The sequence below is a fragment of the Podarcis raffonei genome, chromosome Z (genome assembly GCF_027172205.1).
Source record: "Podarcis raffonei isolate rPodRaf1 chromosome Z, rPodRaf1.pri, whole genome shotgun sequence".
In the NCBI taxonomy this organism is placed as follows: domain Eukaryota; kingdom Metazoa; phylum Chordata; class Lepidosauria; order Squamata; family Lacertidae; genus Podarcis; species Podarcis raffonei.
The window spans coordinates 21,466,297-21,491,858 of record NC_070621.1 but is presented as its reverse complement, the minus strand read 5'-3'; the positions used below and the strand labels follow the sequence as shown (position 1 = coordinate 21,491,858).

Here is a 25,562-nt window from a genome sequence, read left to right as displayed (position 1 = left end):
GTACAGGTGGTGGTGGTGGTGAGGAACAACAGGTATACTTGCAGGAGAAATTATCCCATTACCTGATGCTACTTTAGATGCTATAAAATCCCTCACCTTTCCCCTGAGGAGCTCAAGGTGGCATACGTGGTCTTCCTCATCTTTTAAATCCCCACAACAATATTGTGAGGTGGGTTAGACTGAGAGGCCATGACCAGCCCCCAAGGTTGTGGAGAACGAAGTTCCTATTTTTGTGTGGGAGTGTACTGTGGTTCATGCCTTTTGGGGGAAAGCCTTTTATCTGACCTCCAAAATCACTAAACAATCTATGTCTCCTCTAATTCGGCACTTGCCAGGCATATCACTGGATTTGACCCCAAATTCTACCCTTAAATCTAAAGAATTAATTTCCTTCCTGAAGCTAGGCTAGTTATTGCCCAATATGGAAGGAAACCTCTAATATACCAATAGTGGTTGGGGTTAATAACATCTGGAACATTGCTCTATCAGAATGCCTCACATATCACTGGTGAATAGTCAAGGACATCTCCCAAAAGATACCTTTGACACAATTCGATCTCCCTTTTTCTCTTTTATTGGGAATGGGATATTTTAATGCCATAATCATTACACAGGTGTCTGTGGAAGTGATATATTGATTGAAAAATGTCTAGTATACCAGATCAGTAATTGGGTCCCTATTGAGGGTATTTGGTGAGCCAACATGACAGTGATGAGGGATTGAGGATTGGAGTAATTTTTCTGTAGGATTATGGCAGTGGACAAAGCTGAAGTGTAACTTTTGAATAAACGTGTGGTTTTTTAAATAATAATAATAATAATAAGTGGCATACATAACTGTCCATAGCTACTGTATGTCAACAACCCTGGTCACCCAGTGAGCATTGTAGCTGAATGGCGATGGAGTGTCACCTACCACAGATGTATGGTAACTAATTTATAAGAAAATCAATAGCTCACCAATAATTGGCTACCTTGTAACAACTCAGAATCGTCAATACAAACAAATGTGACCAAAGGAAATAGATTTGAAATTGATATGAGCAGCAAAACCTTAATACAAAGTGAGGAAGGTGTTTTGTGCCAGAATCCAACTTGGTATATTGTAAATAAGCAATAAATGCTCTCAGAGGGGCTCATCTCCAACTCCCCCCCCCCCGCTGCCCCCTTGACTTTTAGCTCTCCCGTAGGTCCTCCCACTGTCCTCCAGGGGGCGGTACCACCCACTTTGGGGACCACTGCCATACACTACCATGCAAAGACATTTCCCTTCCCAGTGACTGTCCCTGTCACTCTCCAGCTCTTCCAGCTGCAGGCATTTATTTCTTTAGTCTTACTAGCCAGAGTGGTGCAGTGGTCAGAGTGTCAGATTAGGACACTCCATCCCCATTCAGGTGAAGGTTTTTGCATATTTGGTAAGTCGTTATATATTAATATTTTGTGCTGCAAATTTGCTTCACCCTTGTTTTTGTTAGTAAGAATATGTAAAAAAGACTTTTATGCAATATTCTTTGCCATTTATATTTTTTCTAAGCTACAGAGCACATGCTTATTTTTACATAGGTTTATTTTTTGAGTAAGGGAGCAATTAATTGTTACTCTTCTGAATTTTACTGTGTTAGCATCCTCCTTAGTGGGTCATGCAAAGCCCTATTCTAAATAATGCTTTGACAGGGTAGGGGGCTCTGGTGATGATTTCAGGGAACCAGGGGACAGTGGTCCGAAAAAGTTTGGGAACCACACTGGTCAGTGGATACACAGTGCTGCCCATTTGGACTTTTCTCCTTTCCCCAGATGCCCCCAGTCTGTCCACAGCACAAGGTTGGCTGCCCTCCCTTCTTTTCTTGTCGTGCCAAAGTGAGAAGATTCAGAAATGTTTAAGCCTTGTGTGAAAGGGGAGCTACTTCTAAATAGCTTGGTGTTAGCTTGGATAGCTCAGTTGGTTAGAGCACGATGCTGATAACACCAAGGTTGCAGGTTCGATCTCTGTATGGGACAGCTGCATATTCCTGCATTGCAGAGGGTTGGACTAGATGATCCTCAGGGTCCCTTCCAACTCTACAATTCTATGATCCTTGCTCTGAATATTATTGCTCCCTTCGAGTCCATTCCTGCATACCAGTGCGGATATGAAAGGTCCGTCCCGTCCCGTCCCGTCCCATCCCCCCACTCAGTAGGATTTACACTAGGGTAGTTACAAAATCCCCATCTCTGTTCCTTCATTTTTGCAGCCCAGTCTCAGGTGGGGGGTCATTTTGGTGATTTTTCAGAAAGGTGTGGAATTCAGCATGGTGGGGCGAATGTTATTACTATCATTATCATAGTCATTTATTTAGACCCCACCTTTTGCCCTGACAGGGTTCAGGGTGACTAAGAGATAAAAACAAGAACCACTAAAAATAGGAGGGAAACAATACAGTGGTACCTCGGGTTACATACGCTTCAGGTTACAGACTCCGCTAACCCAGAAATAGTGCTTCAGGTTAAGAACTTTGCTTCAGGATGAGAACAGAAATCGTGCTCCAGTGGCGCGGCAGCAGCGGGAGTTCCCATTAGCTAAAGTGGTGCTTCAGGTTAAGAACAGTTTCAGGTTAAGTACGGACCTCCAGAATGAATTAAGTACTTAACCTGAGGTACCACTGTAATCAAAAAGCAAGTAAACATTGATAGAATTAAAACTATATACACATACACAATCTTATTAGAAGCATACAGATAATTACCATAAAACCAGCATGGTGACAGCCCTTTCATTAAAAGCAGCCAGTTCTCAAAAGAAGGACTTCACCTGCCAGCAGAAGGCCAGCAAGGAGGGAGCCAGTCTAACTTCTCTAGGGAGGGAGTTCCAAAGTTGTCTGGGAGCAGCCATCACCCAGAAGTCTCTCAGGTCCTGGGCCCCCATGAAGTGTGCCTGTAAGGGTGGTAGGACTGAGGGAAGGGAACCCAGGCAGGTTCCTATAAGGGAATAACGTATTTCAAATAGCTTGGGCCTAAGCTGTGTAACAATAACACCCTGCACTCCTTTCCTCTTGGTAAATGGTTGCTGGTGGGTGGTGGCAAATATTTATTTTATTTGCAATCAGAAGAATAGGATGGGCCCCTATGAAAGATATCTCATGTATCCAAGAGTAAAGAGGCGCATCTGTGGCACACTACGGAAGCTATGCCATGTGAATGCCTGACTAAATAGCACCATATCTCCTGGGCCACTTTCCCCTGCCTTGCAGCTGCCGTTTCCCTGCCAACCCCCGGAATATCCATGGAGTGACATGGGCTGCATTCACACAGCAGTCTATGCCATTTCACTTATGTTTATTTCCAAATTATTTAAATTTGTATACTACCCTTTATCTATAGATCTCAGGCTGGTTCATAACCTAAGATTACAATATAAAAAGCACAAAATGATTCATTCTCTCCTACTACCTGTTGCATCTAGGCTGCAACTGGTCAGTTTCAGTGCAAGCCTATGATTGCTGGCTGCATCTTGCCTTCTCCCTATCATGTTACTTTGGTAAGTAGTTCGATAGGGAGAAGGTCCTGAGTGTGTCCTCTGCTCATGGATTTTCAGAATGACTTCTTAATGGCTTAAGAAAAAGAAGGAGCTTGGTATATTACAAGACCAAACTACATTGCAAGGTGGGTCATTAACAGACTGATCAACAAAGACCTGAAATTTAATAAAAAGTGTATGTAAAACTTTAGAGCCAAATGTTGTTTGACTCTCAACTCCCACCATCCCTGATGATTCTGGAAACCTAGCAGAATATAGTGGAAGTTTAGGACTGATTTTTGTATTAATTGCTTGGGGGGGGGTGATATTTGCAACCTCATTGACCGAGAAAATGGTGAAGGGTAATGTGATAAAATGTCAGGCTCTAATCTGGCATGCAGTCCTTTCCTGCTGCTTTCATGGGGGGGGGGGGGAATCATGGGGAAACAGAAGCAAGTATGTGCAGAAATAGGGGTGGGGGTGTTGCCCAGTGATGTAGTGCAGTGTTGTGCCACACCACACCCACTGGTGTGAATGAAATTTATCACCACGTGCCAGCAGACCAGTAAAAAAGCAGCACTTCCATAACACAACAGTTAGAGTACTGCAGCGTGAAAGGAATGTTAGAAAACTACCACAGTATTTCCTGCATCTGAATGCACCCCTGGTGTCAGGAAATGTAACATCATTTCAAGGAGACAAGTTGCAGTTGCAGGGGGTGGGGGTGGGGGGGTGGAGGGCAGCAAGCAAAGGAGGCTAGTGGCACCACCTCTGTTGTCAAACAGCTGGAGTAAAAACACAGAAAAAAGCAGCGTCAAGAAGAATGGGCCTGTGCCCTATGGCTATGGTGTATGTAGGGCTGGATCAAAGTCTAGGGCCCTCAAAATGAGCGTGTCAGGTGATGCAGCACACAAGGTTGCTGAGCTTTCTTTTTTTTTTTAGGAAAACCCCAAAATTGTTGAGGTTTTTGTTGTTCAGTTGTTGTTTTTTACTTGCCTAAGTTCCAAAACAAAGCACCACCTTTAGGAAGTTCCTCCCGGACATTCATTCCGCCTCTGAAATCATGGTAATGTCCAAGAAAATCCAGGCATACGGCAGTCCCACTGATGTGGGCATGCCTGGGAGTTGAAGACACCAGGGCTGATACTTACCACTGTAGCTTCCTTCCTTTCCACTTATCTTTTCTTTAAAACATTTTATAGCCACGGGGCAGATACCTGGCCGTGTGCATGGTTATAGGTGCTCATTTTATCATTTCTAATTGGAAAACACACCGGTCTTCTTTTCTGCAACAAAATGCTGATTATTAGTCCCAAAGAAATGTATTGAAAGCATAAGGAAGCATGTCCCATTTTGTTCCTTTAGTCATGATGGTGCTGTGATCTCAGTGACTTCAAAATGCAAAACTGCACGTGCTCAGAGTCCTTCCTTTATTTCTTTTTTTAAAATCAGTGCTGGTAAACTTTTTTAAAATATATATATATATTGGCTCTAACGTAGCAGGAATGTAGAACGAGCTTCAAACGCAGCTAGGCTGTTCTTTTTATTAATTCAGAAGCTGGGCGGAGGTGGGCAACACACATCAAACAAAATGCAGTATTTCATAAGAAACAGCGTGACAGATACAGGATAGGTGTGGACTGTGGCTATGTTTACAACACTTCCCAAACAAACAGTGGGAGTATACTGCATGTGTCCACCGGGTCAGTTTTTATCTGAGCTGTGGCACATCCGGGCAAGGGGATTCAAACCATTGGATGCCCCTGCATACAAAACATTCCAAGTGCATGGAAATCCAGATTGATCTGCTTTACCCTGCTTTTTCTTAGTGCAAGGGAATTTGATGGTGTGAAAGTGGACTAATGGAGTTGCTCTGCCCAGACACAGGGATAACCACCTTCAGGAGAACTTAGCCATGGTGGGCATCTGGGTGCTTTCCTCTCAGACATTTAAGGTAAAGGTAAAGGGACCCCTGACCATTAGGTTCAGTCGTGTCTGACTCTGGGGTTGCGGCGCTCATTTCGCTTTATTGGCCGAGGGAGCTGGTATACGGCTTCCAGGTCATGTGGCCAGCATGACTGAGCCGCTTCTGGTGAACCAGAGCAGCACACGGAAACACCGTTTACCTTCCCGCCAGAGCGGTACCTATTTATCTACTTGCACTTCGTGCTTTCGAACTGCTAGGTTGGCAGGAGCAGGGACCGAGCAACGGGAGCTCACCCCGTTGTGGGGATTCGAACCACCGACCTTCCAATCGGCAAGTCCTAGGCTCTGTGGTTTAATCCACAGCGCCACCTGCGTCCCTCATTTAGGACATTTAGGATGCAGCAAATGCCTAAACCTTTAGAATGGTCCTTTCAGCCTTGTGTCCCTAGTTGGACTGAAACTCCCACCATCCCTGGCTGAGGAGGCTGGGAATGATGGGAGTCATAGGCCAACAACACCTGGGGACAGGAAAGCTGAAGAACACCAGCTTGGATGAAAGAAATTCCCTCCTCTTCCTGAAAGGAAGAACAGTAAAGGTAAAAGCACATCAATCCTACACAGCTTCTGTGGGAAGGAAACATGAATCCCTGTGATCCATGTGTGTAGGGTGAATAGCAAGAGAATCAGCTGGGTGCTTAGATTCAAAATGTGAAGCTAAACTCACCCTACAGCAGAAGAAATCCCCCAGTAGCAGATTTTGAATTCACAAAAGTCAAGCAGCATTATAATGCGGGGATATAGGTTACTGCACCCTTTAATACCACTTAGCTGTATCCAGAGCTTCCCTCTTTCCTACCCCTCTTAGCACTGAACTGGTCATAACACTGAAGTAAGTTTCAAATGTGTTACTTACAAAACGTTCCAAAGGTCAGATTCATTCACGTATCCAGACAGCAGCAAGGAAAACTCAGGCAGAATACTCTTGGATAGAATATACAGAAACGTTGCTTCAAACATGTGCTCCAAGCTTGGAGCCTGCTTAGGCACGTCTTCTTTGGCCATTAACATCATGTGGAGAGAAATGGAACAGGAAGAAAAGGCTTCACTTCCTCTCTCATTTGAGAAGAGGGGGCATCACTTAGCTGAGTCTAGGAATCCAGCTCTATTGTCTTAACCCCCTCACACACTAACTAGCACTCATGCGTAGTTATGTTTGACTGCAATTTCCCATGGTTTTTATGTCCAGGCTGCTTCAGGCTGAGCTTGCAGTTGTCTTATCTGTGCCTCCCCTTCACATGGAACTGCTAGGTCCTGCATCTTTTACAGCTAAATCATTGAATCAGTTGTAGCAGATAAAGCAGGCCTGATCTCCAAGAGGTCTTGGAAGTTTTAGGGCAAGGATGAGGAATCTCTTTACAGATTGGTCTCAGGCCCAGACATACCTGCAATTTGCCACTTGTTTGCTAAATTCACAGGTCTAATGGTTGGGCCAAGTGTGTAGCCGAACAGCAGAGGGAACTTAAGAGGTGACAGGCTAGAAGTTTACAAAATCATGCAAGGCATAGTGAAAATTGGCTAGAGAAAAGTTTTCCTACCTGTCTCATAACTCTAGAACTTGTGGACATCCAAGGAAACTGAATGTAGGAATAGATAAAAATTAGTCCTTATTAGTAGTATTAGTGTTATTGAAGCAAAAAAAAAAAAATCAACACAAGAATAAAGATAGAAATACAAAGCAAAACAAACAGTGTAGTATACTTTCCTTAAACCAGGTAAGCAGAGTACTTAAAACCTTTCCGAAAGCCAAATTTCACACTACCATGGAGAAGGGCCCTGGGTGTCTGTATTTGTTGGATATATGGAAGACTAGAAGCCCATTGGCCTGATCCTTCTTAAGTTCTTCATTCTGCTCCACTGCTTTTCAACAACAATTTATTGTACAGAAATTAGCAGGTGGTAAGTGATTATCAAGACCTGGCCAATCCAGTTTTTCCCAGTCAGTTGGCAATCCTTTGTCAAGGTGCATATGCAAACTAGCCAGAGGGAAAGGAAGAGAGCAGGGTGTGGCTTTTCTCATGTCTGTACCTGCCCAAATTCCTTCTTAATAATGCCATTACTTGGCACTTGCCTGTAGCTTTCAGATGTCCAAAGCACTTAACATTATCCCGTCATCTTACAACAATCCTGTAAGGTACACCAGTATTATTAGTGCCAAGTTGCAAATGGGAAGTCAAGGGTGATTGGCTTATTGAAGGGCGGGGGGGTGTGCTTCCAAAATTCTGCATCTGAATTTCATAGATGAGTAGAGTTGGAAGAGACCAAATGGTTATCTAGTCTACTCCCTTCAGTGCATGAATTGGTTCCCAGATTTTGGAGTTCCAACTTTACCTGAGGATTTTGCTTCTGAAGTGGAGCTGTGCCTTAGAAACTTTTTATCTTTCCTTCCTGTCCCCCTTCCCATTTCCAAATTCTGTACAGAGCACTGCTTTCAGTTCCTTCGCATCTCTCTCCCCTCTCCCCATTTTGTGGTGATAGTATATTTTGGTGGTTTTTAAGGTTTACCAGTGAGCACATAACTCTTGTGTACTGACACACATCTCAAAGGTGCCTTCCATCTTGCTCCCTTTTCTCCCTCAGGTGGTGTATATACACACCAGTATACACACACAAGGTGGTGTATACACACCCAGTTTGGCGTTTTCTAAAGGCGTTTTTGTAACCATTGCTTTGCAAGTGTCCTTACCTGCAGCCTATGCAGGCAGCACGAGCAATTGTTAAATCATTGCCATTTATATATTTGGGCAAAACCTGCACCCAGTTCATTTTTAAGGCAGGGTCTTGCAAAACATGTTTCCTGACCAGGAATTGAACCTGGACCGTGGCGGTAAGAGCACCGAATCCTAACCACTAGACCACCAGGGAATTTTTTTTTAATTACTGCCATTTGTACCTACAGAAGGTGTATCCTCTTTGCCTAAATTGTACATTTGTTCCTTTGCACCCTCTCCTTTCAACGCTCAACACCTTTTTTGAATCTCTTGACCCCCATAAGTTTATTGATAAACCGGAAGACTAATATCACTGTGTTTATGTTAGCACTCTGTATGTCCAGTGGTTTCCTTCCCTTGCATCATGCAGGAAACTTTACAACTACATACCTCTTTTCTTTTGGCAGGGCACTCTAAGTATGCTCAAAGGCTATCTGCTCTGGCACAATGCATGGCAAATTACAGTGTTTCATTTCAAGGTACCGTATTTTTCGCCCTATAGGACGCACTTTTTCCCCTCCAAAAATGAAGGGGAAATGTGTGTGCATCCTATGGGGCGAATACAGGCTTTCGCTGAAGCCTGGAGAGCGATAGGGGTCGGTGCGCACCGACCCCTCTTGCTCTCCAGGCTTCAGGAAGCTCCGCACAAGCCTTGGGAGCCCAGCGCAAAGCCGCGCCGGGCTCCCAAGGGTTGCGCGGAGCTGCCTGCACCCCCGGGCTTGGTGCAGCTCCGTGCAACCCTCCAGAGCCTGGTGCAGCTTCGGCATCGCTCTGGCTCCCATTCTGGGGGCTGGGGTCGGGGGAAGCTCGGGTGAAAAATACGGTACTTGAGTTTTGCAATGCTCTGAATCTCCATGCCCTGGCACTAGACAGGCTGGGACCCAGTTTGATTTATTTAACGAGGAGTGCAAAAAAAAGGGGTGGTTGGAAGGCACTTCTGGCTTCCAATATATCTGCTCCTGTTATACCTATTAATTCCATTGGGGTCATTGTGGTTTCTCAAAGGGCAACACACAAAATAGACATGCCTCAAACCTGTCCAGCTGCCACCATAAGCAGTCAGATGCCATGCTTCTCGGTTGAAAAAAGTTTATAGGGACTGTGACATTAAGTTGATCAAAGCTTTGCAATTTTAATAAACTGGATTCAGCAGCAGCAGCAGCAGCAACAACTGAAGTGCCTTTTTGCAGAATCCACACATGATGTTATTAGCACAAAATACTGGCCTGTACTTTTTCATTTAATCTGGATTTACCCTTTCTGGAGAAAATCCAGTGTGTTGGTTGGTTGTTTTTCAAGTCGGTTGCCGATGACCCTTTTGCAATATCCATTTACATCCCCTTTCTGCAAAAACCCTGTGTCTTGACACACAACCTTTTGGAAGAGTCTGCTCTAAGTTCAAAGCGAGACAACAGCTTCCGCCACCCTAGAGGTGGAAGGTGGTTTTAAAGAGCGGTGGCTGCTTCTGATATGTGGATATCCATCCTTCTTTCACCTCTGCTCTAAAAAGGTTTTGCATGGATTCAAAAACCTGCCAAGCCTCTTTGAGCACAGTAATGGGAAGGAAGTATATCTGTACAACATAGAAAATGATGCCTCTCCTAACCCGACTTTTAGCCAACTTAAAATACTATTGTCTGTCTCCTGCTTTAAAAGAATGAATGCAGCATGTTTTAAATAAGGCTCTTTCCTGTAAAGTGTATGCCAACAAACAAGACCTTTTCCACTTAACGTTTCCCTTAAGGGGAACGTTACAGTCAGCTGCCAGTAGTTCTGTGGAGCTGCCTGGGGTGCTATTTATTTATATACAAACTGGGTGTTGTTATTAGAAACAGCTGGCAATGCTAAAAGTTAAATTTCTAGTTCATGGGTTAAAGGGCTTCGGACGTCTTTATACCTGGAGAGAAGCACTGATCTCAGTGCAAATGCTTTCACTATCATACATCCCGGAGGCATCCTGCTGGTGGAATGGTGCAGTCTTGTTAGGTCCTGCAAGTTATGGGACAAGGGGAGAGAACTTAGCATGGGATGCTGTTTTTAGGCGTATTCCCACCGCTTGTGTAGAATGAAATTCTGAGCTCAGTATTTTTTCTAGGGTCTATGAGCATAGGTATTCTGTTTAACTCTTGCCTTTATGAGTCATCAGTTGACATCATCTAACCCTTAAACACACACACACACACCTAACTAGGCCCATGTGCATTACCACATAGAATCACGGAATTGTAGAGTTGGAAGGGACCTCAAGGAATCTCAGCTGAAGCATCCATGATAAATGGCCATCCAGCCTCTGCTTAAAAACCTCCAAGGAAGGAGAGTCTATCACCTTACGCAGGAGTTAATAATGCACTGAGTGAAGCAGTACACACATACACATTCCCATGAATTTATTGTCAATCAATTGCACTTGATGACACTCCCTCCCTCCCTCTCTCTCACACACAAACACACAAAGAGCTAAGTTGTGCAAACATCACCAGCTTAAAATGCAGCTAGGTCATTATATTTCTTAATTCTGATTGAAGCTGGTTTGGGAGAAAACAAATCAAAATACAGGATTTCAGAAGAAACAACAGGTTAGATATGGGTTGTGGCTAATGTTATGTGTACACTGCTTCCCAAGCCAGAGCTGGGAGCACACTGGGTGCCAGACAGAGTAAACAGGAGGGTGCACACTAGGGTATTAGGAGTCTAGGGTAGGAGCTGTCCACTCTAACCACATAGTGTGTTCATTTGGATGCCATATCCCCTGAATTTTGGTGGTTGCAAATGGCATCCCTACACAAAGAATACTGTTGTAGCTGGGGTACCAGAGTGAATATTATAAACTAATAAACAGTTGTGTTTAGATATGGATGCAAGAGATATGGGATATTGGGATATGAATGCAAGAGAACTGTTCCTCTGCCCCCACCCCTGCTCTGAGGAGTGGAAAGAAACAGGATAATTAGCAGGTTGCCTAGATGATGGGGGGCCTGATGTCACAAGAAAAAATGTCCTTTTTGAAATCTAAAGGTTTGCTGGGAGGAAGTGGGGCAGAATTCCATGGGCTGTTGTGGAGGTGAGAAGCAGAACAAGGAGATGGTGCATGGGATGTCTCTGAAAGCAGTGCTGGGTGGTGGGGAAGGAGTTAGAAGATAGGAAGTATAGAAACATAGGATGCTGCCTTATATTGAGTCAGATCACTGGGTTCCTCTAGCTCAGTATTGTCTACACTGAGCAGCAGCAGCTCTTTGCAGGGTTTCAAGCAGGGTTCTCTCCCAGCCCTACCTGGAGAGGCCATTGGGAACGGAACCTGTGACCTTCTGCTTGCCAAGCAGTTGCTTTACCACTGAACTACAGTCCTTCCACAGATAGTCCACTTCATGTACATTTTCAATCCTGCAACAACCTTCCTCTTTAAAACCTTTGTAGGAAATAAACAGACCGATAGGAAATAAACAGACCAATAGTGTTGACAAAAATGGGTGGAATTTTTTCCAAAACTGAATGCCCAAAATAATTACTCCCTCCAAAAATCAGGCAGGGTGGGTTTAAGCTTGCAGCACTACCAAGACACAAAATGCAAAACAAAAAACAAAACAAAAGAACACCCGGATTCCTCACCCCCCACCCTGTGATATAACTTAGTGTGTGTGTGTTTTCCACTGAAGTCAGTGTGTTTGGGAGAGGAGAGCTGTCCTGTTTTTAGAGCTGTTGCTTGTGTTATCAAAGGAAGAAAAGAAAGGCAAGATGGGCAAAAGCATTAAAGAGAGTGGGAGGCAATTTGCATGTTTTATTTTCCTTTAGACTAGAGAAAGGTTGCTTGTTTTAAAATCTTAGGTAATTTCTGGGGGCTGACCTTAGCAGACTGGAAACTGAGCCACAATGAACAAAATGAATCTCAACAGAGACAAACGTCATGTTCCGCACTGAGGCAGGAATAACCAGATGCACAAATATAGGATGTGGGATGCCTGGCTTTTGCTTTTGTAGCGGTCCATGTGAAAAGGATCTAGGAGTATTAGCAGTCCTCAAGCTTCACATGGGCCAGCAGTGTGGTGCACCAGCCAAAAAGAGCTAATGCAATTCTAGACTGCATCAATAGAAGCAAAGTCTCATTTAGCTACGGGCAGTTTGAGGATGCTCCATCCACCATCTAGAAATGGTCTAAATGAATAAACAAAGTGGGTTGGTGTGTGGAGGGTGCAGCATAAATCCACTTCAAGTGCACAATTAATGAGTCAACACCACAGGCACAGGATAAAGTACTAAGCTGCAACTTTAAACAGCTATGGCTTCCCCCCAGTGAATTCAGGGCACTGCAGTATGATAAGAGTGCTGAGTGTGGTTAGAAAACTCCCCCATTCCCCTCCTAGAACTGCAGTTCCCAGAGTGCTTTAATAATCCCTCTTCTCGGGGGACTCTGGGAATTGTAGTTATGTGAGAGGAATAGGAGAGGAGTCTCTAGGAACCCTTAACAAACTTCACTTCCTAGGATTCTTTGGTTGCAACCATGATGGTTTAAAGTGGCATAATAATGCTTCAAATGTATGGTGTGAACATGGACTCAGAATGGGAAAGAAGTGGGTGTCTGTCTGTGTGAAATGACTTGAGAACTTAGTTCTGGCACTGGTCACAAATTTTCTGGGCTGTGCATGTGCTCCTTAGGTTTCTGGTGTGTATATCCACACAGCAGGGCCACTGTTTTGCACCTGGTGCCAGTTGGTGGTCCATGGCTACACAGGAATCTGCCTTATACTGATCTATCTAATTCAGTATTGTCAATACTGATGGGCAGCGGCCCTCCAGAGTTTCAAGCAGGAATCTCTCCCAGACCTACCAAAAGGGAACTGAATGCCTTCTACATTCACGGCAGGCAGAGCCAGCGCAATACATGTAGGCACCTAAGGTGAACCACAAAATGGCACCCTCCCACCAGGGAACAAGCGGGGAGTGAAGATCTACATCGGGAATAAGGGAGGAATAAAGATAAACATTGGGAACAAGGCAGGGAATCAAATCAACCTTACCTTTTGGCTGAAGTGTGAATCAAAGTATGGTGTGGTGGGGGAAGGGGCCCACGCTGAATCACACTGGCAGATCCAGCCTCCAAGGAGTGCACCACAGCCACTGCTGGCAGTGCAGCGGCAGCAGGGGACATTGCATTCCTTAGAGGCAGGACCAGGTGCCCCTGTAGATCCTGCCGCCTGAGCTGGTCGCCTCCCTTTGTCTCATGCATGGGCCAGCCCTAAGGGGGGGGGAGATATGTGGGCCTGCAGCCGAGTTAATAGTAAAGCAGAATGTTCCTCAAAGCTTACCATTGTACTGTAAATAGGGAGGAATCTCTTTTCCATGCCCCCAGCGCGCCCCGCCCCAAAGCTTACCTTGACTCACCATTGCCCGGTGTCTCATTAAAAACAGCCTCCCCCAGTTGCTCTGGGTTCCGTGTTATTTGTTTCCAGGCGGCGGCATCAACATTTGTCTCTCAAAGTAGGCTGCAATATAAAAGAAACCATACACTATGATAAATGCATAGTATCATTACAATGCTTGCAAAGTATCACATTTAAGAACTCAAAAAACCCTAAAATTTAAACTTTTCCATATTGGGACATGGTCACAAGGAAGGGAGGGAGGAAGGAAGGGAGGGAGGAAGGAAGGAAGGAAGGAAAGCAGTCTCTTTTACATAGTATTTTTTTGTGTTCTTAGGAAGGGGCATAAAGTATACTGGTTAATATTGTCATGTGCCACCCACAATCTCTGCCTCACGGTGACAAGATTTCAGGGCATTTCAGAGACTGTATTGTCTTTAAGATATGTGTCTTTATTGACACATATATGCATTCAAGCCTACTGTGGAGAATTCCAGAGCATGCACATCTCAAGAGGGGCATACTTCCTGCAGGTGCACATCATTAGACCTCTGTGTCTCTTTGTAACAGCCTGCTCCAGTCAGTCCACATGGCTCCTGCAACCCCCTTCTTCCCAGAAACCCTTGCCAAATGCGGCTTCCCCTTCCGCTGACATCATTGCTCTCTGTAACCTTGGCAACCTCCCTCTCTGTGCAAGGCAGAGTTCTTCTGTCTTGTTGATTTCTTCTATTGATGGGTTAATGACTGGCCATTTCAGCCTTTGTTTCTTAATGGCTTATCCCTGGTAAGCTATGTCAAGCTGGGCTGGCTCGTTGTCGGGAAAACTTAACCCAGCAGTGTTTGGTACAGTAAATCAAACCTTGATTAATTCTAACTTTTACTAATTCCATAAATTATGGGTGCCCTGCACCCAAAAACTCTGGGACTTCAGACATGGGTCCCAATATGAATGGAACTTCTTCCTTCCCTTCTGCCCTGCAAAGGCTCTGGTGGCAGATTGCTCTCCAGTCCCTGTTTCGGCAGGGAGGTGAGTCATCAGAGGCTGCTTTTCAAGGCATGTTTGCTGTAAGTGCCCCATTAGTCCACTTTTTCCACCAGCCACCTCTTCAAATGCTATTTAGCAAATCAGAGGCTGTGCCCGTTGTGTGATGCTTTTAAAGCATAAAGGGATTAATGTTCCACTCTAATGAAAACCAGATGTAGAAAGTTGCCTGGCTGAAAGCTATTTTCCACTGCCAAGCTGCAAATGAAACGATTTAATCAGCATGAAAATTGTTGCCAAATCTACAACTTTGACCGTATCTCCCAAGCTGAGATGCACCAGCACTACAGGCATCTGGGATCTGCAGGCAGGTCGTCCAGTAGAGGTGATATTTAAAGCGCAACTCCAGCTCAGGTTTTTAAATTTTATTTTAATTTTTATTACGCAAAAAGGGGGGGAAATGCAAAACTGTAGTGAATCCTGGAAAAGTCCAATAAGCATGAATGGATGCACAGACCAACCATTAATAACGTACAAATATTGGGACTATTCATGCTCAGTATAATCATAATAGTAAAGGTAAAGGTAAAGGGACCCCTGACCATTAGGTCCAGTCGCAGACTTTATTGGCCAAGGGAGCCGGCATACAGCTTCCGGGTCATGTGGTCAGCATGACTAAGCCACTTCTGGCGAACCAGAGCAACGCACGGAAACGCTGTTTACCTTCCCGCCAGAGCGGTACCTATTTATCTACCTGCACTTTGACGTGCTTTTGAACTGCTAGGTTGGCAGGAGCTGGGACTGAGCAACGGGAGCTCACCCCATCACGGGGATTCAAACCGCCAACCTTCTGTTCGGCAAGCCCTAGGCTCTGTGGTTTAACCCACAGCACCACCCATGTCCAATCATAATAGTAGTTAGGCCTTATTAAATTAGTCATATTGTACGTATAGAAGATTGGATGTACAACAGATCCCTTGCTTTAAGAATAATTCTTAACTAGTTCCCATTCTTGTTCAAACTCATTGATTCGTTGCTTTCCTTGTCTTGTAAAAAAAAAAAAATCAAGTTAGCTCAGCTGGTTAAAGCATGGTCCTGATAATGCCCAGGTTTGATCCCTATATGGGACAGTTGCATATTTCTGCCTGCAGGGTGTTGGACTAGATGATCCTTACGGTCCCTTCCAACTAACTCTACAATTGATTATAAGATTCTATGGTTCTACTTAAAGCATCAAATTCCCACAGTATAATGAACACCTCTTTAAAGAATGAATTACTGATGTTTTGCATGTAGTGTCTGCACTGCTAGCACTACGTAAAGAATTTTTTCTCTTTGTGAAAACCTGCTCTTTAAAGCTCAATCGGAGCAAGCAGAAGTCTGAAGAAATGCAAATTTATGTTTGCTGTGATTCAGTCCTAAACAGCAGGACAAAGAAAGGCCCACGCATAACCAGAACATGAAAGCGTGGACTGTGCCTGGAAAGTGCAGGGCAAAAGGTAAGTACAGTATGGATAAAAACCCTTGGTGTTTGGTTCTCAAGTTGTGAAACATTTGGCATTAGAAGGGGGATGAGTGCTTAAGAGTTCTCTTACAAGAGTCCCCTTCCTCCACCCCCCAAAAAAGAAGCTAAAGAAAAATATGAATCTTAAATAAAGGTAAAGGTAAAGGTACCCCTGCCTATACGGGCCAGTCGTGTCCGACTCTAGGGTTGCGTGCTCATCTCGCTCTAGAGGCCATGAGCCGGCGCCGTCCGAAGACACTTCCGGGTCACGTGGCCAGTGTGACGAAGCTGCTCTGGCGAGCCAGCACCAGCGCCGCACACGGAACGCCGTTACCTTCCCGCTATAAAGCGGTACCTATTTATCTACTTGCAGTTAAGGGTGCTTTCGAATTGCTAGGTGGGCAGGAGCTGGGACCGAATGACGGGAGCTCACTCCGCCGCAGGAATTCGAACCGCCGACCATACGATCAGCAAGTCCTAGGCACTGAGGTTTTACCCACAGCACCACCTGCGTCCTGAGTCTTAAATACAGATAGGCAATTTTACTTACTCGTTTTCCAAATCTTAATTTCAGTTTGTCAGATTTTTAAAAGTCCTCACAAGAAATTATCAGCATTTAGGGAGCACTTTATCCTAATATACACATTTTTGCAAGCAGTTCTACCTAATGTAGCACATTTTCTTGATATGCTATTGCAACACATCTATGCATTTGTAAGCACACTGTCCCCCAATATGTACGTTTTGTACATATTTTGGAGCGGGGGATTGGAAAACAGCAACACAAAATGTATAGAAGTGCTAAATTTTGAAGGAGATATGTAGTGCATGTATGTGTGTGAGTTAGAAAGGTTCACACTAAAATGCAAGCTGAGCTGGACTTCTATCCCTAACTTAGGAAGTCATCTGAATGCAAAGAAGGAGCAGAAAACATCCTCGTAGTGAGAAAGACTCACATGCATCCCATCCACACTATAGATATAAAGTACTATTATGTCACTGTAACAGTCATGAAAAATGCTGGAAGTTGTAGTTTGTTAAGGGTGCTGGGAACTGTACCTCTCTGGTTCTCCATGACTGTTAAAAGCAGTGTAATAATGCTTTAAATGTATGATATGGGTGTAATCAAACTGAGGAGGAGAGCAGGCTGAGTTTAACAAGCAGACAAATTTTAAGAGAATTGCAGGAATCTACAGCTGAAGAATCTGAATTGTAGAGTTGAAAGGGATCTTCAAGGTCAAGTAGTCCGAAAACTCACTCTTTAAAGCTAAAGTGCAACAAACATCAATTGGGGTTTTCTGTTGATTGCTGCTTGCTCCAATGGAGCTTTAAAGAGTGGGATTCCACAGGTAAAAAAAGAGAGCACTTGGACATAGAGCTTTAAAGCATGGACCGTGCCTGGAAAGTGTGGGGCAAAAAGTAACTATGGATAAGCCCACAGTTGCACTGAAGCATGTAAGGTTGTTTGCTTGTTTGTTTGTTTGCAGTATCCTTGCAAAATCATACTTACCTCTACAGAATATCTGATGGAAAAACCCTTTTCGAGAAATGGTAAATTTAGAATAAATGGGACAGAGAGACTTATGGGAGAGCATTTCGATGAGGACAATGTATGTACTTGGATGCATAAGTACTAAAGTGCCTATTATTTCGCAGATATACTGTTTATTGGCCATGGCTAGAAAATCAATCAGTTATGAAGAATGAACTTCCTATATTGTGATATTGTTAGCTTGTTGGTGGTGGGAGGCCAGGAATTGCTGTATTGCTGGAGTAACTGCCTCTGCTGTCTGAAAGGATTGGTTTAAATGTCTACCTCTTTTCAAAACATTTTGGACGCATTGGTCCAAAGATCTGTTGTGTGAGCCAAAGAAGTCAATTTCTGCAGGGGGGGGGCAGTGTAGAGGGGCAACATGATGCAAACATGCCAGGAGGAGCTCTGTTTTGCTAAAGCCTAGCAGCAGATAATTTTTAAAAAAAGATTAAAATGATAAACCCTGTAATGCTCTTCAGAGCCCTACGTTTTGCAAAGCTTTGTTTTGGGGACTCTTGGAGGTCTGCAAGACTGACAGAGGTCACAAGCCCTGGAAAGGTAAAAGGCCAATGGAAAAGCTGAGAAGTTCTAAGCAAAATGTGCAAGCAAACAATAATGCAGACCAATTGGACAGCTCTTCATCATTTTAAGGTAGCAAAGAGCAAGAGATGGAGGATTGTGGAGGAAAGTCAATCTTTTCTTTCTTTCTTCCCACAAAACAAAACCCTGTTTGTGGGGACCTATTTACCTGCAATATGGCAGGCTTGGTCCACCCTGGAATGGCTGCTGTGCCTATAAATTTCACCCAGTTTATACAAGAAAGAGAAAAGTTCTAGCTTTGCTTCATGCAGGATGCAGAATAGCTCAGGGTTCACCTTGGGGGTTCGCCAGCAGGTAAATACTGTTTTGTTTCAGCAGGCCTTTAGGAACTGGCTGGTTTTTAAGGAAAGGGTTTTTAATAGGGCTTTATTATCTGTATTTCAATACGATTTTTTGGTATTGTTTTCATTACTTTTTAAATACTTTTTGTATGTTTTCAGCTTTCTGTATCTTATCTGTGTTATTTTAATGTGTACAAAGCACTTTGAGTCCCAGTTTGGGGGAAAGGTTGGATATAAACAAACAAACAAATAAAACAACAACAATATGGGTTGAGTGGAGAGAGCAAGAAAGCAACTTGGAAGCAGATACAAGGCAAATTTTGGGACTCTTGCACACCCCTAAGGTGTGTGTGTGTACACTTTATGCTGCCAGTTATCAAACAGGCTTGGCTGCCCATTGATCCAGGAGGACACACAAAAGTAAATATTTTTTCCCCTATAGAACATAAATCATTTTATGGATGGCTATGGAGAGAGAAATGACACGTTTGTGGTATAGGAAATGTCTGCAAATGATGGTTAGTTATAATACGGCATAAGGTATATAAATTCAGTAAATAAATAAATAAAATAAGCAGTGCTATTTTTCTAGAAAAAGAGGTGCTGGAACTCAGCATGATCGTTTGGCTCATTCTCTTAGAAGGGGCCAAAACTGAGTTCTGGCTGAAAATAAAGCTCTAGGCTTAAGTAAGGGAGTCAGCGACTCATGGCATCAGCGTCAGAAGGGGCGCTTAGTACATACCCTCCAACATTTTTCCGATGAAAATAGGGACATCCATTCCATAATGATAATTTTACTATTTATACCGCACACATCTTACTGGGTTGCCCCAGCCACTCTGAGCGGCTTCCAACATATATAAAAACATGATAAAACATTAAACATAAAACCCCCTTCCCTATACAGGAATGCCTTCAGACAGCTTGGGGGGGTTGGATAGCTCCATTCTCGCCAACATCCTAAGGATGTCCTAAGGAAAAGTGGGCCATTTCAGAATCAAATCAGAAACCGGGATGGCTTCTCTAAATCAGGGATGTTCCCTGAAAAATAGGCCCAACAGGTGACTCTCAGGGTGTTGTTCTGAATGTCCAGGTGGGTACCACCTTGCTGTTCAGTGGCTGGGTGTTTACATAGTGGCAGAAAGGTAGGGTATAAATGTAAAGAAATAGACAATTGATGTGTGTTCCTTTCAGTACAGATGGCGACCATTTTGCATGAGTCCAACTGATGTGCAACCTCCAATGTGTGGGTCCTTTTGGACCTCGAAGAGGGCAGAATGGGGGTTGGGGGTGGAATGGGCAAGGTGGGCTTGTACACGCTCAACAGCCATGCATGAGGGCCAGGAACAGAAGCCCTCGTGCAAAACGGTTGCCATCTTTATTTTAAAATTTGAGAACCACCTTGGATGCCTTTGCAGAAAGGTGGCTTATAAATACAGACATAGAACGAAACCCCATGGCCAAGTTCACACTATGCATTTAAAGTGTTATGGTTCCACAGTCATGGAACCAAATAATTCCAAATAATTCTGAGAGCTGTAATTTGTTCAGGGTGCTGAGAGAAGTTAGCAGGCCCCTACAGTTTTTAGCATAGTTTGACAAATCTCTCCTTTCCTGAGATCCCTGACAATTGTAGCCCTGGGAGAGGAACAGAGGCCTCCCAACAGCTCTCAGTACCCTGAACAAACTACAGCTCCCAGAATTCTGTGGGGATGTGAGCTCTGATTGTTTAAGGGGGTATTCTAGCACGTTAAATATACAGTGTAGATGTGACCCATATTCTTTTAAGGTAGTATATCCAGTGCTTTTTTTCTTAAAAAATGTTTGAGGGTACAGTGGAACCTCGGAAGCCGGACGCCTGTAAACTAAAACGTTTTGGCTCCCGAACGATCGAAAACCTGTAAGTGATTGTTCTGGTTTTTGAATGATTTTCAGAAGCCGAACGTCCGGCACAGCTTCCGTGGCTTCCGATTGGCTGCCGGAGTGTCCTGCAGCCAATCTTGAGTCAAGAAAATCATTTATAGTTCAAATCAGGAAAAATAAATACAGTAAATGGACAAAAGTACAAAGATTCACAAAAGGTTTAGGGATATGCATCCCCCTGCATCCCCCTCAGCTGTGAGAGAGCCACAGGAAAGGAGGCTTGCCACCTTCATGTCTAGCTTGGGCTGTGGGCAGGAAATAGGATGCAGGACTAGAGAGACCATTAGTCTGACCCCGGAGCATCCTTTCAGGGGAGAGTTGATGTGGGCCCAGGGAAAGACCCACAAGGCTCCACCTCTTCTGGCAGGGTGCCACACTCCTCCCGCCCCAATATACGTGGGTTCTGGCAGTGTTTTCCCTGCAGTCACCTTAAGGTGGAAGGGAGCCCCTTAGTGGTGTGACTCCTCTGCACCGTCGCATCAAATACTCCTGTGGGTGCACCCAACTCTTTTCTGGCCTTTAAAATGGTCACCTTTGAGAAGCGTTGTGCTAAGAGTAAGAAAACAGCCCTGCTCTCAATCTTAAAAGACCCCAAGGAATGTGCTACATTCTTCCAGCCCTCAAGGTTGGCGCCTGCACAAAAATGCTCCTTTTGCCAAATATCAGTCCAATGAAATGCTTGTTTGCTTTCTTTAAAAAAAATGCCTCACTTCACAATTTACCTTGGCCTGGAGACGAATCTTTATAGACAGAAACCCATTTTACCTTAAGCTTTTTATACTACCCCCCCTTGTGCTTGCACACACACACACACACACAGTCACAAACATTCTCCTGACCTTAACAGTAGTTGCTTCTCTTCCACTTTAAAAAATTATCAAATGGAGGCTTTGCTGTCTATTTAAAGGTTAGCCCAATAACCCTGTGCACATTCATTCAGAAGCAGGCCCCACTGCATTCAGCAGGGCTGACTTCCAGGTGAGTGGGATTGCATCACTTGTTGAAATATTAGGTCTTCTTTGGCCATATTATAATTGCAAATCATAAATTGAAAGAAGCTCATTTATGTTCACAGCCAATTTATGGAGCTGAAACAAATAGACTCTAAAATATATCCAAATAACTTTCCTCTGTTAAATTTTTAAAAATATATTTTATTGCTTTTTCACATACAGTCATAGCTGTCAACGTTTCCCTTTTTTAAAGGGAAATTCCCTTATTCCTCGCAGGAAAAGGGAAAAGGGAAAAGTTGACAGCTATGCATACAGTAAACATAATTTAAAATACAATAGACAACAACAACAACTGGCAGCTACTCATTTATTGGAAAGTGACATAATCAGCTTAAAATGGGAATTTTGATGGTGAATATTTTACAGAAATTTGCTGGATGCTTGAATGTTTCTTAAATATTGTCTGAGTCATTCATGTGTGATATCCTGTGGTTATCTAGGAAAAAGAGTATAACAGCTGACATTTGATAACAGCTATTTTGCAGTAGTTAATAGGAGGTATGCAAGGTATCTGGTGGCGTTTGGTGGATGGCATGCTATAGTACAGGGGTCGGCAAGGTTTACCTCACCTGGGCCTGTTCACTCCAGCGAAGATTCCTCTGTGGGCTGGATTGCGTGATTTCCAGCATCTGCGATTTCCGACATCAGCGTCTGCACACACACGATTTTCAGCATCACAATTTTGGGCACCGCAGAAGTGAGTCCCCATGCCGTGCTGCACTGGTTTAGCGCAGCACGTGGGGACTCGCCAAGTGGGCAGCCTGGTTGGGGCCACTCGGGGGCTGGTTAAACGACCCCCGTGGGCCACTTGTGGCCCATGGGCCTTAAGTTGCCAACCCCTACTATAGTAGCTGCTAATACTTGATAATTGGTGTGCACTAGCATTTAGCATTTGGCAACATCTAATATCTGACATGAAATGGTATTAGTATCTCATGGGCATGCAGTAGGAATAGTATTCCACTGTGTATGGTAGGCTTCACTAACATTTTGTGAGATCCACCTAAAAAGCAGTACAGTATATGAATACTGTAAATAAATAAATAATACATAATATTTTGCTATTTTAAAGGAGTGGAGGAAACTGTTCACTCTTTCTCCTTTGCACTTGAACACAATTACAACGGGACTGGTGTTTGCCATAGCTTTCTTGTTGTTTTTTTTATGTAATTCCTCCAGTTTATCAAAATCCTGAAGCTTTCATCAGTTTAATGTAGCATTCACAATAAATTTTTCCAACCAAGAAGCATAGCATATGGCTGCTTATGGTGGTAGTTCGACAGGTTTGAGTTGTGCCCATTCTGTGTGTTGCCCTTTAAGAAACTGTAATGATTCAGCAGAGTTACTTGGTAAAACAGGGAGCTGGTATCTCTGAAGCCAGAAGTGATTTACTCTGCACACTTCATTCAATAAATAAACCTGTTTCTTGCCTACTTGGTGCCACGGCACGGAGACACTGTGCATACCGTAACGAGTGCCTTTCAGTAAAACAGACACTGCAGTAATTAGCCATGTACGTTGCCAAAACAGGCATGCTCAGAATTCCTTGCCAAAAGAAAAGAGGTGGCCATGAAGTTGCCGGCATGATACAAGGACAGGAAGCCCCTGGGCATACACAGAGGGGTATATTCAGTGTTAGTTATATTTAGAGCAGACTCGTTGAAATTAATAAACATAATTAGCTAAGGACCATTAATTTCAGTGGGTCTATTCTAAGTAGATATTAATTTGATATAGGCCAGAGTGCCTCCAAAACTGGAAATGAAGGCATGAATGGTGCAAGGGAGAGTAAGTGGCTTATGAGTTCTTTGTAATGTGAGTGTGTGTTTGTTGTCTTGGAAAATATTTAATAGGGCCAGTTCTGGAATGGCTTCTAATACCTGTGAAATATACTTGGAGTCGAGTGTGAATTTCATGCTCTTTATTCAGGTTCATAGTAGCAATGAATGAAACTTTCCCCCAAATGTCTAGCTATATACAGTCATACCTCATGTTACGTTTGCTTCATGTTACGTTTTTTCAGGTTGCGCCCCGCAGCATCCTGGAAGTACCAAAAACGGTTACTTCCAGGTTTCGCCGCTCGCACATGTGCTAAATCCCGCTTCGCGGATACGGCACTTCAGGTTGTAGGCTTTTCATGTTGAGAAAGGGTCTCCAGAATGGATCCCGTTCGCAACCAGAGGTACCACTGTATACATTATTTACACAATGGGCCCCGCATGATTGGCTAATTCCGGGCTGCTCCTGTAGGCCAATCAGGTTGCTGATTCACTTCATCCAGGAGCCTGATTGGCTGCTCCTGCAGGCCAAGCAAGGCGCTGATTCACTTCCACCTGGAGCTGGATTGGGTAGCTCCTGCGGACCAATCAGACTGCTGCATTCTGGATCCGATTTTTCTAGGATTCAGCTCAATACATAACAACAACCTGCTTTATTTTGAAGATTTCTTGTAGGACTGATGTCCAAAAGGGGGGTGGGGGAGAGGATTTGATAAATCCTCTAGTCATGATGGAGGTTATGCTGTGCCTTGACATTGGGAGGCAGCAGTGCTTACAAATACCAGTTTCTGGAAAACACAGCAGGGGAGATTTCTGCTTACTGGTTTCCCACAGGCGTTTGTTTGGCCACCGAAAACAGGATGCTGAACGAGATGCCTACTGGCCTGATCCAGAAGGCCATTCTTGTGCTCTACCATCAGTAAAAGTTTACCTTTGTGGTGATAAAGGGACCACAGAGCTGTATTGTATTATACATTCCTGTGCATCTCACAGTTGTAGATTTCTATTTGAGGAACTGGCTGAGGGTTTTTGCAACAGCCAATGTTAGTGAAAAGGTATGAATGATTGAATGATGGACTGTGTGGCAGGACTGGTCTGGAGTGTAAGCAAAGTGTGTACAGTAAAAGTAAGATTCCTTTGGGTTTGTGATTCCTTTGTGCTAGAAGTCCATATCCTAACAAATTAAGATGGGAAGACCTTCTATTTTAATAGACGGAACAACCTTGACGCAGCATTTCCCCTCAACTTCCCTTAAGCATTGTACTGCAACATTAAAAAGCTAACCCAGTTTAAAATTATCGTGAAGAGGGTATGTGCAATAATTTATTTATTTATTTATTGCATTTATGTCTCACCATTTTCTCCAAGGAGCTCAAGGTGGCATACATGCCCTTCCTTGTCATTTAATCCACACAACAGTCTTTTGAGGTAGGTTAGACTGAGAGGCAGGGACTGGTCACACCCAGTGAGCTTCACGGCCAAGTGGGAATTTTAACCCTGGTCTCTCCCAGGTCCTAGTCCGCCACTCTAACCACTATGGAACACTGCCTCTCATAAATAAAACTCTCCCTCATTATTCAAATTCAACCCAATCAGAAAAGAGACTAAACAAATCAGCTAAAAGAAAATCTTATAGAACAGAGAATGTGGATCTTTCAAAAGGCCCCCCCATACCTATTAAGCACCTGATTTTTGTCTGAAAACCCTGGGGTTGCTGGCTATGGGTTTTTGCCCCACTCAGAACTGTTCAGATGCTCTTAGCTTCCAGCCAACAACTCACAGATCCTGTCTTCTGTTGCCAGCAAAATCACCTGAAGCAAGGGCAGTTGCACAGGACTCTTCCATGCCTGCCCTTGGGTAGTGAAGCAATCTGCTGTCCTGGAGAATGGAGCTGTAAGCACTCTGAGATGCAGTGGGGCGGAAGCTCAGGAAAACAGCCACAGCAACTGATTTTGTGAAAATGCACCACCCCAGAGCAAATGCTGTAGATTGAATAAGTTAGAAAGAGAAGTATTCCTCCCCACCACCCACTGCCATGTAATGGTACTTGATTTATTTTAAATATAAGTGGTATTGGAGATCCTTCTGGGTTGAAAGGCAGCATAGAAAACAAATCTAATTAATTAAATAACATCCCATCAGCCCTTCAATAAATGATCCAGGCGTGCGTCTTCTGCCAGCCATTCATTAGGGAACTTTAAAAATATAGTCATTTTCTGCATTTCATTTTGGACAGGTTACTTGCTGACACCTCTCCTTTACTCCCTCTTTTGTAAATCTAGAGTGGCTTAGAGGATATTAAATATTCTAGACTCATTGTTTTATGCCAGCTGCCTGTTTATCCCTTGAGGACATAGGATTGGCTTTGTTCCTCTGATAGGTTTAAACTGCTGAGGTGGCTAGTGG

General features: G+C 43.8%; 1 protein-coding gene and 1 long non-coding RNA gene across 5 annotated transcripts in view; one reads left to right on the top strand and one right to left on the bottom strand.

Moving 5' to 3' along the window:
• LOC128406225 (rho GTPase-activating protein 20-like) overlaps positions 1-25,562 on the top strand; it is a 93,680-nt gene that overhangs the window by 8,440 nt on the left and 59,678 nt on the right. The window lies entirely within an intron of this gene.
• On the bottom strand, positions 4,374-14,175 carry LOC128406226 (uncharacterized). Of its 2 annotated transcripts, XR_008328445.1 has the most exons (4): positions 14,066-14,175; positions 13,554-13,664; positions 7,015-7,053; positions 4,374-6,400 (listed from the first exon to the last, which is right to left on the bottom strand). It is a non-coding gene; the product is annotated as an uncharacterized LOC128406226 (long non-coding RNA). The 2 variants fall into 2 exon arrangements; XR_008328444.1 differs by having other exon boundaries at positions 4,374-7,053; positions 14,066-14,174.